This window comes from Tyto alba, unplaced genomic scaffold (assembly GCF_018691265.1).
Source record: "Tyto alba isolate M040663 unplaced genomic scaffold, T.alba_DEE_v4.0 Super-Scaffold_42, whole genome shotgun sequence".
Taxonomy (NCBI): domain Eukaryota; kingdom Metazoa; phylum Chordata; class Aves; order Strigiformes; family Tytonidae; genus Tyto; species Tyto alba.
Window position 1 is genome coordinate 31,158,614 of NW_024881318.1, and position 14,813 is coordinate 31,173,426.

The window sequence follows — 14,813 nt, forward strand, 5'->3', positions numbered from 1 at the left end:
CACTAGCCTCCAACATGCCACTGGAGAGCTGCAGGAGCTGGTGCTAGCAACTGGGCTACCCTTCAGAGCAGTATATTTCTAAGGAAAGAGATAATGTGTAGAGTTGGATCCCTAGTTCATTCCTTTCTCTGTGGTACTTTGTACTGAAAACATTTTTAAAAGAAATTTTATTTTGGATCTCCTAGGTCTTCTGTATTGTTAAGTTTCTGGCGCAAGGATATAACCCCTACTTAGTAAACATCACCTGTAGTGCCACACTAACAACTCCAGCGGTACTTCAGGCAAGCAAGACTAAAAAGACCCTCTTGGCTGCTAGTAAAGAAACACTGGGTCCCACTACTCAGTGTCCCATACCCTTTAGTTAGCCAGACTCTAATTTGCTGCCTTATCAAAAGCTTCCAATCCTGTACACACAGGAGTTTTTGTACCTGGCATACATACTTTCCAAATAATGCTTAGTTGTTTTGTGTTATACCAAAATACGTGTCCCCTGAGTAAGGCATCTGCAGTGCACCTGCAGACTCCCAGCTGCCTCTCCGGTCAGCGTGGTATGGTTGTTTGAACTGTCTTTAATCTGAACTGTGAGAGTCCTGGGGTACTTGGAGTAGTAAAACTCCACTGTCATAGTAACCACTAATTATTTCAAAATAAGCCTCTCTTCACCTAATTCATAGTTAATAACTCCTTATATTCTTCACAGATATTTTCTTTCAAATCCTTGATCCTCATGAAGCTAGAACAGCTCCTCATATCCCAAGCAAACAGATGAGGAAAAACATAAACCCAACATAAGAGGGACATGGACCTCTTGGAGCGGGTCCAGAGGAGGCCCACAAAAATGATCAGGAGGCTGGAGCACCTCTCCTACACAGACAGGCTGAGAGTTAGGGTTTTTCAGCCTGGAGAAGAGGAGGCTTTGGTGAGAGCTTATAGCGGCCTGCCAGTCGCTAAAGGGGGGCTACAGGAAAGCTGAGAGGGACTTTTTACATGGGCATGTAGTAGTAGAACAAGGGATAATGGCTTTAAACTGAAAGAAGGTAGATTTAGATTAGAGACAAGGAAGAAATTCTTCACTATGGAGCTGGTGAGACACTGGCACAGGTTGCCCAGAGGAGCTGTGGCTGCCCCCTCCCTGGAAGGGTTCAAGGCCAGGTTGGACGGGGCTGGGAGCACCCTGGGCTGGGGGAAGGTGTCCCTGCCCATGGCAGGATGGATTGGAACTAAGTGATCTTTAAGGTCCCTTCCAACCCAAACCATTCTATGATTCTATGACTCTATCTTCTAGATACATGGAGAAGGATCGGATTCACTCCTGTGCATTTTTAATCCCTGTCACTGCCTATATTATATACACAATTTTCAAGCACAAATCCTTTAATTAATAATTCCACTTTAAAATCAGTGACATAATATATCCTTTGGGAAGGAAACAATTTCTGAGAATAAATGAAGGCCCAGCTTTCTGGATCTTGGAAATAGCACTAGGATCTGTTAAAATGCAAACCAGCTGTTTAAGAAGCTCCTCAGAGGCTTCTAAAAGACAGAGAAGATTTGACAATTGATCTTCAAGCAAAAGTGTTTAATTTTAAAAAGAAAGTAACATTAATAAGACTTTGATGTCTTACTGTCTAAAATTAGACATTCCTTAGCTCACTAATTTCCTCTGATTTTCATTTTGTACAATTAACCTGCAGGAAACATACCCAGTGCATTAGCTCAACAGTAACTGGACGACAAGGAACAGATTGACGTGACACAAATCACAAACAATACAATTTCTTAAGAGGCCTTGTAAAGGGCAAGAAGTAGCTTTTGTTCTATTCATCCGAATGTATTTGTGCAAGAGCTCTCCAGTTTACACTAGCAACCCGAAGCTGTGCTTCCAAATCAGTGAGCTTTTGGGTTTTAATCACTTGAAGTAAATGAGCTATTCTAGTTACCAACAGGGAAACAGTTGCCAGTCATAGTAGAGAAGAAAGCAGACCCACTGCAGGGCATGAAATTAAATTTTCCAGGTAGTAGCCAGTAATTGATACCACAGTGTGACCTTTGCCTAAAGCAGCCAATTTAGAGCTGTATGGAACAGCAACTGGGACAGGACAGAGTCTGTGACCACCAGCAGGCTTGTTAGGTAAAGAAACGACTGACAGTACTGTCCGCCTCTGCTGGTAGGTAGCACTGTGGCTTTGTAATCTGCATGAAGTGAGACTCTCACCTGATGCACACAGTGCCCCAAGAATATTTCTATGCAGACCTATTTTTGATACCTTTTTGTAATGTGGCAAAATAACAATACAGCAAATTTGCATACAAACAACAAAGAACTGACAATTTTCCTTGGTATTAGCATATTGTATGTGCCATTAGGCAATGGCAATTTTTTTCCCAAACTCATAGCTCAAAAATTAATGAACCTGTCTGAGTAATCTCCATAGTACCCCCTGCAGAAATCAAGCATAGCTTCTTCCAGGAGGACTCTGTACATCACTTTTATAATTGCCAAAGTCTCTGGACTCGCCCTGATTCAATAGCAAGTGAAGCTGGTGATTCCTGTATGAGATCCATACTCAGACTCCAGCTGTACCCACAAACCAAGGCACCTGAGTAAGGCACACAGCTGGCCTGGCCATCCTGGCCAAGAGAAACAGGTATTGATGGAAGGGTATTTATCTCAGCTGTGGGCTCAGGCTGCCTCCAGAGGTGCCCATCTCACATTTGCTATTGCTCAAAGAGAGAATCAAGGGTTACCGAACTCCTGAAATAGCCACCTCCATTAAATGACCAAAGCAGAGGAGGCTCTGTCTTGGTCTACCCACTGAAGCCAACAAAAGCTTTTTTCAAGAACTTCAGATGAGAATCTAAACTGTCATCTGTTACAATTAAATCAAGAGGAGCTTTTTCACCAACACCACACTGTCCAGATCGGGGTCCAAAACTGAAAGAACACATAATGTACTCTTTGTAAAATGGTTGTCTTTCACACCTTTAAAAATGCAATAGCTTCTTAAAAATAAGTTCTCATGCCCACTCTACTGAGGGCCTCCCTATGGATTTTTTTCAGCACATTTTTCTCCATAAAATTAATAGGACTACATGTGTATTTAAAAATAGGCAGGATTCACCAAATTGGCGCCTGGAACAAGCCTAGTATCACCGAGGCTTCCTCATGAAGCACCTTTTCTAGGACTGAATATCAAACTCACTGCTGACATTTTTACTGCTCTGCTGTAGGAACAGTAATGCATTCTCTCAGGCCACTGGAGTTTGAAGCTCTGTGTTGAATATAAAACTGATAGATCCAAGAAATGCTGAAAATGTTATCAGCTGGGAGAAATTAGATACATGTCATTTAGAAATGCTTCTCCAACCCCAGTTGTTTCCCAGATTATTTCTGCTTACAAATATGCATCCCTAATCAGACACGAAATTCTAGCTATTTGATTAGAAATACCTCCCAAGTTTGGGCTTATTAAAATACAAAACCGAGTGCAGAAGCAGGAAGAGATTTAAAAAAAAAAATCCCCACACAATTAGATTTAGCTCTCTCAGCCAAGTCATTTTATGATTGTGGAAAACTAGAAAGTCACAGCTCTCTATTCAATTTAGATTGAAATCAGATTCTAATTCAGATTTCAATTAATATTCTAATTTTATGAAAAATGCCACAATAGTAAAGAGAAAAATGAGCTGAAGGTACTCTTCATACAGAATGAAATGGTAGTCAAAGTTCAGAAATGCAGAGATACATAAAAAACATATGCTGTTCACTACGACCACTGCATACTAGGGAACGGCAACCAAGCAGGAGATGTCCTTTTCCCTTTTGCTTGGATTGCTACAAAAATAGCTTCCTAACTCTCTCTCATGTCACCTTCCTGCAAATGTTATAAACTTATTCAACATGCCAGTCAGACCGACAAAGGCAAGATGACACTTGGCTGTCCTGCTGTCATAGCTAGACCTCACTCTCAGCCTGCTGTCACTGAATTATATTACACTAGCAGGGAGTGTTTGAGTGTCTCTGAACCACAGAAAAAAAAAAAAATAAATTTGCTGATCCAGTAAAAGGATGAAATTACTTCCTGGCACAGGATATGTGTGACATGTGCCCTTCCACCCCGGCACCCACCCACCCACCCAGACAGAGCCCTTATTTCCTTCCTGGCACTGAGCAAATCCTCTTCTGCCACATCCCCTTCGCCTGGATACAAATGCGATGTAACTTACCCTGCCGCAACAGCTGACAGCACCTCCCCTGCACCACCTCTCCTTGCAGCCTTTCACTCATGTGCCTTCTGTACCCACTCTTCTGTCCGAAATGACCCTGCAAGGTAGCTCAGCTAAATAACTAAATCCATGGACAAACAACAATTGACAGCCATCAGCATGTAAAATCAAGGAGGCATCTACTACTGTTTGGCTCTCTGTTTGGCTGTGGCCGTCTGCTCATTCAAGAACTTCCAGCAGACTGTGAAAGCCAACCTACAGTGGTAATGGAAATTGAGAGTGCTGAAGGACTATTTACAAATAAATAAACATTTTTCCTGTTTTTAAGAGGAGGTTTCTGTGAGATAACCTGATGATAGGGTATACTGTAGCTAGAATGGGAATTTTATGTGAAGAATCTGCTTGAAATTGTAATCTGGAAAACACCCCAGATACTATACAAAGCTGAGATAGAAAGCATAGGATAGCTTTTAACTGACAGCTTAATCTTGCTAATGTGTGGTTCTGAAGCCAAAAAAAATTGGGACATAGTGCTCTGCTACTTGCCCTTGCATACAGATGTTCAGTGTAAAGGAGGTAAAAGTACCCCTGTGCGGTGGCGATACCAAAGCTGTGTCTGCTGAGGCACCAAAAGCTAGTGCTTCCCAGCAGGGAGGAGAAGCCAGGCATTGGGAGACTGGGGCCAGGCTGTGCTGGGGAGCACAGGCAGATGCCTGCATCAGAAACGGAGACGCCAGAGCTCTTGCTTCAGCACCATCAGCTCACGTGGTGAGACAATTAGCCCAGAAATGGCCCAAACTGAAAAAGCCTCCCAAAAATTAGGGCTTATTATCTTAACACCAGACTGACAGAGGTAGCAAGCACCAGCCCTGCACAGCCAAGCCTGCACAGTGTCATGCTGCTCTGTACTCCCCCAGCACTTTCTCTGTCCACTCAGGCTTCCCCAGTCCTACCATCCTCCACCTGCTATTGAAGAAAAAGGGAGTTGCAAACACTTTGTTCCTTGGAGAAGCCTGGTTATGGGGCTTAATGACTGGGAACAAGCTTTCAGCCTTCACCTCCTCTTGCCAACGCTCCTCTTGCTCCCTTGCACATTGTTTTAAATGTCAAGCCAGGAAATTTCACTGTTAATCCCTACAAGAGGTAAGACCAGATAGCCTGTCTCCTGAATGTACTCATTCATCATCAGCTAGATAACAGCCTCATGAAAAGAAATTCTACAAACACATTATTTCTGTCCTAATTAAGTCCTCTTTCGGTTAAGTTAAAGGCACTACACCCTCGGCCAGCCTTTGGTAGCTCTGACCTTTTTGAGGTGCCTTGTTGTGGAGATTGGCAGCTAGCCCAGGGCAAAAGCACTCCTCACAGAGTCAGGCTGAGACCCTGGCCAACCAGCACAATGAGGAGCTTAATAGCCAATCGATAAGACAGCCATCAAAATTAATGTTAAGGGCATCTTGTAGGGAATGTAATTAATCTTATGATAACATCTATGAACTAACAGTTGACTGTCATTAAGAGATGACATTGCCCTCAAAGCTTTTGGTGAAACCAAGTGTCTAGCTATGTGGATGTTATTGTTCTGCCTACATCAAAAGTTGAGGGAAAACACCAGTTTCTTTATAAGCAACAGTGTAGGCTGTGTATGTCACAGCTTGATGTTCAAATTTATGTAGCCACATGAAACTTGGTGTTAATTTTTGGAGATATACCTCCCTTTCCTCCCAAATTACTTCTTCGTGGTACTCAGCAGCTCCCTTGTTTGTTTCACTTTTATAAACTCTATCCTGAGCTAGGAGTTACATTTTTTTTAACTGTTGTATAAGGAAGGGCGATATTTTTAAAATGTAAGAAACAGGCTTAATTTATCTAGTAATTATGGCTGAAATTAATATCCTATATGAAATGCCATTAATGTCTGCTTTTTGTTTATAAGCATAAATATGCATAAAGGCATGCATTTTTGTACCTGTACAGTATTTTGTGAAAAGAAACAACTCTTTTAACCTCAAAGAATGTTCTGATCCACACCAGCCAGAAATGTTTAATTTGGACAAAATCCAGATGTGGTTCTGAACTTCACAGCTGTCAGTTTTCTTCAGCAAGCTAATCCAAAATACCAGGTTTTTAATGCTCTTTCCACACAGCTTCCCGCCACAACAATATGTCTGGATCAGGGTCAGAAATTCCTGAGTTTATGGCTTCAGTTTAATCTTTTTGTATGTCTCTCATTTAGATACAGACCAAAATAGAAGGAAACATAAGAAGCTTTCTGTTTCTCAAGATGGCAGAGTTCTCACAAATTCAACAATTTCCCTGGTGTTTTTATTCTGGGATGAAATCTGACAACACAGATTTTGACATTTTGATGGGATTAGGCCCTAGTTTCAATTCAGATCTGAGCCTAAACTACACCAACCTTGCACAAAGTCTCATTTAAATGCTGCCTAATGTTGAAGCAGAGCAGAAACGTTTTCCAGTCCTATTTTAGGACATTACTCCATCCTATCTCACAGATTTTTACTATGATATTCATTAATGCTCTAATTTCTCTCTCCAACCATCTGTTTCAGCCATTTCAGAATACCCTTTGAACATGCTTTGCTGTGAAGCTTCAAGCAGGTTTTCTTTCCTCATTGTAAAGATGGCATAATGAATTCATTTTTTTATCTTACAGATGATGAGAACTGTCAGGTTTTATTAGTGATGTTTCTCCATAGTGCTAGCCTTCTTAATAATCTTTTTACCTGATGTTAGATTAAAAGTAGCACAAGGTACGATATTTCTGTTGAGGTCTTCTGATCAGAAAGTACTCAGTTCTGACCTGCAACACACAAAGAATAAACGGAAACATCAGAAGTGAAAAAACATTTTGCACTGTTAGAAAACATTTTACCAAAAATAAGCCTATACCTGTATTTATTAGGATTATAATCTGTTGCTTCTGTGTAACTTTTCACAAGAACATCTGGAAGTAAAAAAGGGCCATATATAGGTAGTGCATAGTCTTGAATTCCTAGAATACGGCAAGAACCTAAATCTGCAGGGCCCCATCTGTAACATTTCTATTGTTCATCTTCTGAGAATCTTGAAAGCAGGCTTTTTACAAAGAATCACTGTGCCATCTTAATTACAAGTTTAGAAAAAAAGCCAAAGAAAATTTATGGCAGCACCCACACTCACAGGAAATTCAGACATCTTCAAGCACATAAGCCATCAAACCTGCTAAAACTGAACTCATTTGGAGCAGGACTTTGTTTTGATGCATGTGAGATAAGCCTGAGGCTGGAGGTGACTGTGTCAAAGAGAGTGAAAGAGAAGGAGCAGGAGGAGAAGGGTGAGGATGAATAGAGCCCCAAAACATGCTTTTTCTGTGAGTCTTTGGTGAGCATTTCCGTACTCAACCTACTGCCTTCCTGCTTCTCCTGCATCCCTGCAGTTTGCTGTCTGTCCTTGGGCATGGTGCCAACACTAAACAGAGTAGCTGAGACTTGCTGGGCAGGAAACTAGTGTTTCCTGATGCCTTCTGGGGCAGACCGTGCCCATAGGGCTGGCATAAATTCTCCTCCTCCTTTCCAATATGTGCCAGCTACTTACAGAGTTTGACTGTAATTTTACACTCTTTCCACATTTCCTCTGCTTGACACATGGTGCACCATCTCCTCAAATTGTTAATCATCAGTACAAATTCCATCTGGCTTCCTCTGAGTTGTTTTCAAAAAGATCCTGCATTTTTTGATCTAGCTGTATATTTATTCTTCCTGATCTCATTTGCATTCATGCACATACACACAGACACATCAATTTTACAACACTATTAGCATCAGCTTAAGGTGAACTCTGGCAGCCAGACAAAACACAGCCCATTTTGATCTGCCAGGCTTAAAGGAGCTTAAATTGAACTGAAAGCAGTGACAGCAAGATAACATAACTGATTAAGAACAAAACCTTTTACATATTGTGTAAGATAAGATTATTGGGAACCAACACACTTGAAAAATGAAAATGAAGAAATCCAATTTGCCTTCCTGAGTGGAAGGGGAAAAAACCAAAACCCAACCAATAACAAACCACAAAACCAGCTAACTTCCCCATCTATTCAATCCTTTACTCACATTCAGTAATTTGACTCAGGCATACAGCATTTCATTTTCTATAGCCATTGTGTTCTTGATATTGCAGTTACATGCTCTGCTCTCTGTTCTGAATGGGTTTTTCTTAACAGCTCAAACAAATGGCAATGAGTTTTTGTTTCTAAAATGAGAAATCTCTTTGCACTCCAAGAAGATTTCTAACTTGGCTACAACCAAACATTAACATTTTCTTTGCTCACTAATAAAGCAACTACATAGTTCTTTTATTCCTGAAAGAGAATGAAATCTGAAGGGCTATTTGAGCTGAATTACTAATCTTAGCTAGTGATTCAATGCAAAGTGAGAAAGGCTTTGCACAAGCAGGCTCCCCACACAGTTTCTCACACAAGAACTGGCAGCAGTGTCCTTCACCAAGCTCCCACCAGCTCTCTGGAAGGGACAAAATTGCAATGACCTATGGGCCATTTCTGCTGCTAAACAACCTGTAAAGCTGGCAGGGGTCAAGAAGGTCTGCACCCTGAAATGTAGCTCAAGTGGCACATGCTTCCCCTTTACTCATAGGAAATTTGGAGCAACATTCAATGGCAGGGTAACAAGGGAGGTGTGCTGAATTTAGCATTTTAAAATATTACTAGTAAAACTGCATAAAAATAAGCCATTGATCACTCTGCATATTGCATGTATGGACGTCATTGAAAAGCTGTCACAGCAGTCATAACATTAGTGTCTGGGAAATCATGATTGCATATCACTGTACAACCAGATCCTAGCAGACCACGAAAAATTAACAGCTTATTTTTGTGTTCTCTGAATGCATCAATCAGTTCCTTGCATTGCAGGGAGCAAATACTGCTCTTGACTGGGCTGAAACTGAAGAGCTTGCATTTCTATGACTAAAAAACAAAACCCTTGACCTTCTTCTCTTCTCAGAGCCAAAAGCTATTCTGTTGCCTTCTGCTACTTGCCCTTGTGAGTTCTTTTCTTCATCTTGGAGAGAGATGGGTTGGCCCTAAAGAGACAGTGATAAATGTAAAATTCAGGTAAGAACAGGCTCCTTTACTTCAGCTGCCCTTTTCCACCCTAAGCTGCCTCCACCCTGTCTCAGACTTCCTTGGAGGAGCAATCAACCCTCAGAATTGCCATTTACTGGCAGTCCCTGCTACTCCACAGCTTTCATGCCTTTTTTCCCCACCTTTTGCTAATGGTCATCTTTCCCAAGCTCTTCAAAAGCAGAATAATACACGCTTTGCAATTTGGTTTGTATGTGTCTTTAATTAATCTTCCTGTTCTGCTGAGCTAATCTCACACTTTCTGCACCCTGCAGATTAGTTTGCTGTTCATTTCTACAGCTCTTTGATGAGACAGACTCTTTTTCAGGTCTGTGATATTGCTTTCATGTCTAATTTAATTTCCTCTGTTACAATAGGAATTTTATGAATCTACTCACATTGCAAATCCTCTCCATCATGTTCTTAAAGATTTCCAAACTCCCAAGAAATTAAGCTGTTCCTCTCTCTTGATTTCATAAATGTTACGATTTGCTATAGCGTATTTTACAGTGTGCTTGTACAGGAGTACCTGTGGTAATATGTATTTATAGGACACTCATAATTCTATAATGTTGCAACATTAGTCAAACACTAAGTCTGAGGAAAATGAGGATGGGAGTACATTCACCTACTTCTTGGATTACTTCTCACAGTTTATAAAACACTTAATGCCCAGACCGTGACTTTGGTGGGAGCAGAGGGTCAGCTCTGCAGCCAACAAAAGTAGATGAAGCTTGAGCAATTCCAGTCCTCTTATGTGTGTGCAATAGCTGGGACTTGCTCACAAGTAAGAAACATTTGGTTTCCTCAGAAAGAGGAAAATCCTGCTCTCAAAGTGTTGCTCCATGTTGTGTTTTCCAAAACAAACAAACAAAAAGGGGGCTGTGAAGTTCAGCCTGAATCCCTGACCTGGCATCGAGCATAGTCCCACAGTATCACTGGCCCATCAGGGAGTGAGACTAAGTGTTATTCAGGGGTTGAAATGAGTGGCCAGAAGCAAGAAAAGGTGAGAATCTCTTAAACCAACTTTAACATAACAAGGAGCTGCACCCTTAGTCAGGCCAGTGGAAGCAGGTATACAGAGACATTTTTCTGCTATACAGAGAAAGCACTTATGATTTAGCTCAGCTACACCCAGGGTCCAGCAGTTGTGACTGCTCCATAGCACATGGAAGACATACAGCTCAGATTTTGCCATCCCTTCCAAAAACTGTGATAAAAGTCCCTTTTGCCTAATATTTTGCCCATGTGTTTGGGAGTTAATGGGCAACGTCTCCTTGAAAGTTGAGGCCTTTAGGCAGATTGGTGTTTGGATACAGGACTGAGAAACTAGCAATTCATCAGGTATGGAATTTTTTCTAACACATTTACTATCTGTTAAGAATACTTTATTCTAAGAAATGTGAAAGTTTGTTCAAAATAGTGGTGAGAGCTGATGACTTTGGGCAGAACTGAGGAATGGTCAACAAGGAAAGATTCATTGGCACACCAGAGACCTGGGAAGGACATAGTGTGCCTATATGGGATCCTAAACTACACTGTGATATGAGCAAAGATCTACATTACTCCAATAACCTTCTCCTCAATGAGTTCCCCTAAAGCTCATAATCTCAGTTTACAAGGGTAAGGATTCAGCATCTGTCCCGGAGCTGTTTTCCCTTTGATTCCTGACACCTATCCCAGCTGGAATTGCATGAAGAACTTGGATTTCCAGAGGCTCAACTGGTTGAAACTGGGTAAACAGGTCCCTGGTGGGAGGCTGATGACCAAGACCTGGTGCTTGGGAGTGCAACGTTGTAGAAGATCAGGACCAACTTATTCTGTGTCCTAAGAGCTGCCTCAGATGGTCAGCAATGCAGGTCAAGACCTGCAGTCAACAGTCATCTACCAGCTCAGCAGAAGGGCAAAGCAGAAGTTGGGAGGAACGCCTGGGCAGCCGAAACCAGCTGAGTGCTCATGGCTACACAGCCACTGTGCTTCCTGCTGGCATCTCCTCCCTCCTGGCCACTTGTGGTAATACTCAGTGTAGGGACTGGTGAAGTGGATGTTAGTTTTGCAGGATTTAATGGTAGTTGTGTGTTACAAGCTAGTGCAAGTATTTCTTCTCTGCTACCTTGAAACATCAAGCAGTGGGAGCAGAAGTTCATGATGCAGTAGTGTTTGCCATAGAAAACCTAGGAAAGGTGTCAGAAGGCAACAGGGTCAAGATAAAATGCAATGCTTGCAGCAGATAAGGGAACTGTAGTGACCTAGACAGTAGCTCCAGGTATTCCTCCTACCTGCAATAGGTAGTAGGTAGAGGAGATTACCGTAGACAGGCATCGGCCTGTCCCGGGGGGCACCCATTCATTGCACTGCACTTACCCCCTCGGCTCTGCAAGGTCTTGCTGCTGAAGAAACAGCCTTTACAGAGCTACAGGCTTCATTTCTATTCCTAGCCACAGGCGCTCCCCCTCGGTGGTTCTTATTTATGGGCTGAAGTGCTGCTGAAAGCATAAACATTCAAGGCTTCGGTTGCTTTGTTTGCCTGGGGTGAGAATGAGGTGGCAGCTTTTGCAGCCCCATTCTGACCATTTTATTCCTGTCAGGGTGCAAACGCCAGCTGAGGTCTGGCACCTTGTTTTATTGTGTGAAGACTGGATAGAGATTTCTCAATTAGCTTTAAATTAACTGCCTCTTGTCATTATGAGTTCCCTGAGGATGGGTGTGAGGGTGCTCTCAAAAAGGTTGTTAGGCTGTCTGCCTGTGTGTCCACTATCCGGGCACCCACCAGAATGCACCTGCCATTTCTCATCCCCACATTTAAAACTTTAATTAGGAACCTCCTGCATGTCTGGTCTTCACAAGCACCATCTGGCATGCTGCAAAAAAATACGGTCTGTTTTCATTACTGGCAAATCCTAAGAAAGTCATTTGTGTGTGTTAGAGGCAGGGACTGGAGGGGCAGAGGATCCGGGTAAAAGCTTCCAGAGAGTTTCAGAGTGGAAAGAATATAAAGGGAAAATGAAACCTGCATCCAAGCTTGGGTTTGCACTTAGAATATTTATGAATATGAAGTTTTATGTGAAAATTTGTCAGGACTTCTGCATATGGACTATGCTGCAGCACACCGGAACGTGACCACGTCTACCACTTCCCAAACCAGAACTGGAAAATATGAGACTTCTTCTTATTTATGGCTTTGCTTTTCAGTGTGCATCATCACCAAGATTCAACATTTTGTTTCCTCAAAATTCACAGCCACACAGGATTTTGTTACAAGCTAGAGTGCATCTAGTTAAATGCAAATCCTTGAACTGACTCTGCTGCAATTCTGTAATATCCTGCACTCAGAAATGTCTGTGACTTTTTCATACTAATACATACATCTTGCTTTTCTGTAACTCTTCTTAGAGAATTGCTAATATGTAGATCATAATTCTAAATGCCCAACTGTAGCTACTGAGACACAACTCTGATTAACAAATGTGTGAATAAAGAGCAGGCATTGCATTGGCCAAAATCTTGAAAGCCTATCAGAAGGTGGCTTCCTGGGGTTGCCTGCAATATCTGTCAAAGAGAGAACAATGACATTTTCCAAGGCATGTCTTGGAAATGTTAGAGATGGGGAACCCCACAAACTATGATCTGTATTTTTAATGCCTTTTCCTCTAATAGTCTGCTGTTCAGATGAACTACAATTGCTCCAGCCTTGCATGCCACAAAAAATGGGACACACAGCAATGGGACAATAATGTATCCCAACCAGAGCTGGCTGTTGGGAGGTCAGATTTATCCATGACAAGCTGAGAGACAGCAAGCAGCACAGCAAAAGAAACCACTTGACATACCTTTCTTCAGTGCTGCAATTTACACAAGAAGAAAATACGGAGTTTTAACAACTCACTTCTTCAACAAAAGAAGCATGTGTCCAACTAGCAAGGTAAAGAAAATACAAGTAAGAGAAGTGGTTCAGATGTACCAACAGTAATTTTAAGAGATGGATAAAGGGACAGAGCCTTAGAAAAATAAGTAGCACTTACAAGAAACAGTGGCAAAACACAGACCCGGTTGGATTAGGTTTCTTACTGCAGGAAGTAGTTTAATAGGTGTCTCGAGGTTTGTATTGGACCACTATCTTTGCGTGGGGCTAGTGAAGACAGCTTTTGGATGTGTCGGTTTTCACAAGAAGTAGCACAGAAGTTCTGTTTACTTGTAGTCGTTTTGCACAGTAACTGCAGTGCAAGTAGAACTGTTCAGTCTAAATTATAAGTAAGCGCCTGTTTCTCTCAATCTCCTCCCTTATGCCTCTGTGTTTAAGCCTGTTTTTTTGTTTTGTTTTGCTTTGGTTTTTTTTTCTGAAATCAGCCGTAATATTGCTGTAGTGCTATATTTTATGCTATAATTGGCTGCATTTTCATGATTAAATTTTTGTATATAGCAAAAGACTGAAGGCTCATTAGCTTAATGTATGCGAAAATATTACTAATGTTCAATTTGGTTTGAATTTTGGATGCAAATTCCAGTCAGCACTTATTCCATGGGAACCTCTGGTCTTAACCCTCGGGGTTGAAATCCCCAGGTGATAAGAAATGCCATATAACCTTTAGCACTGAGGAAACTGGAAGACACTGGGCCATTTTTCTTTGTGGTTGCACACAGAGAGGAAGGAGCTACTCTTTTCTCATCCTTAATTTGGTTTCCTGGAATCCCCTGGGGAGTTGTGGGGGGCCATGGCAGGCACACGTGAGAATGGCAGTCACGCCTTAGGTCTCCAAAATTCACCTTCAGCCCCTGCTCACCAAAGCATTTGGGGGGGAGGGTTTTCAGAAACTCCCACTGAGAGCAATCAGGACCTGATGGGTGCCTGCTCACTCAGTTGAAAACCCATCCCTAATTGCAGGAGGTGATTGCTCTGGAAAATCTGCTCCCCTCTCCTCCCCTGGAAACTCTCACACTTTTGAACTCTCTGGACACAATTACAGGTCAAAGTCTTTCTGACCAGTCCTGACATTACGGTTTCAATGGCATTTTGCCTGGGGGCATTAACATGTCCTGCTCTGAAGTGGAGTTGAGAGGACCTTTATTAGCTTGTAACTGTTGTTTTGTTAATCTAGTGAATGGCTCTATAAGAAACACCAGAGAAAATGCTTATTAATGGAGAAAGCTTTATCCCTTGTACACCTCCATGTCTCCAAAGAGATCAGAACATGATGAAATGTAGAGGGAAATGTTACTTTGCCTATACCCATAAGTCTAAATTATTTAGCATATCACAAGTTTTGTCACATCCTTAGAGAAGTCAAAGGCCTGCATCTCACAAACCCATGGTAAAATGCTGGGACAGCAAAACGGCTATTAAGTATTTTTGCCACAAAATAACATTCACTGCTGTGTTTGGCTGGAATACTGCACTGCACAGATAAATTGCTCTGAGTGAAAAGTGGGCAGAGAAATGGATTTT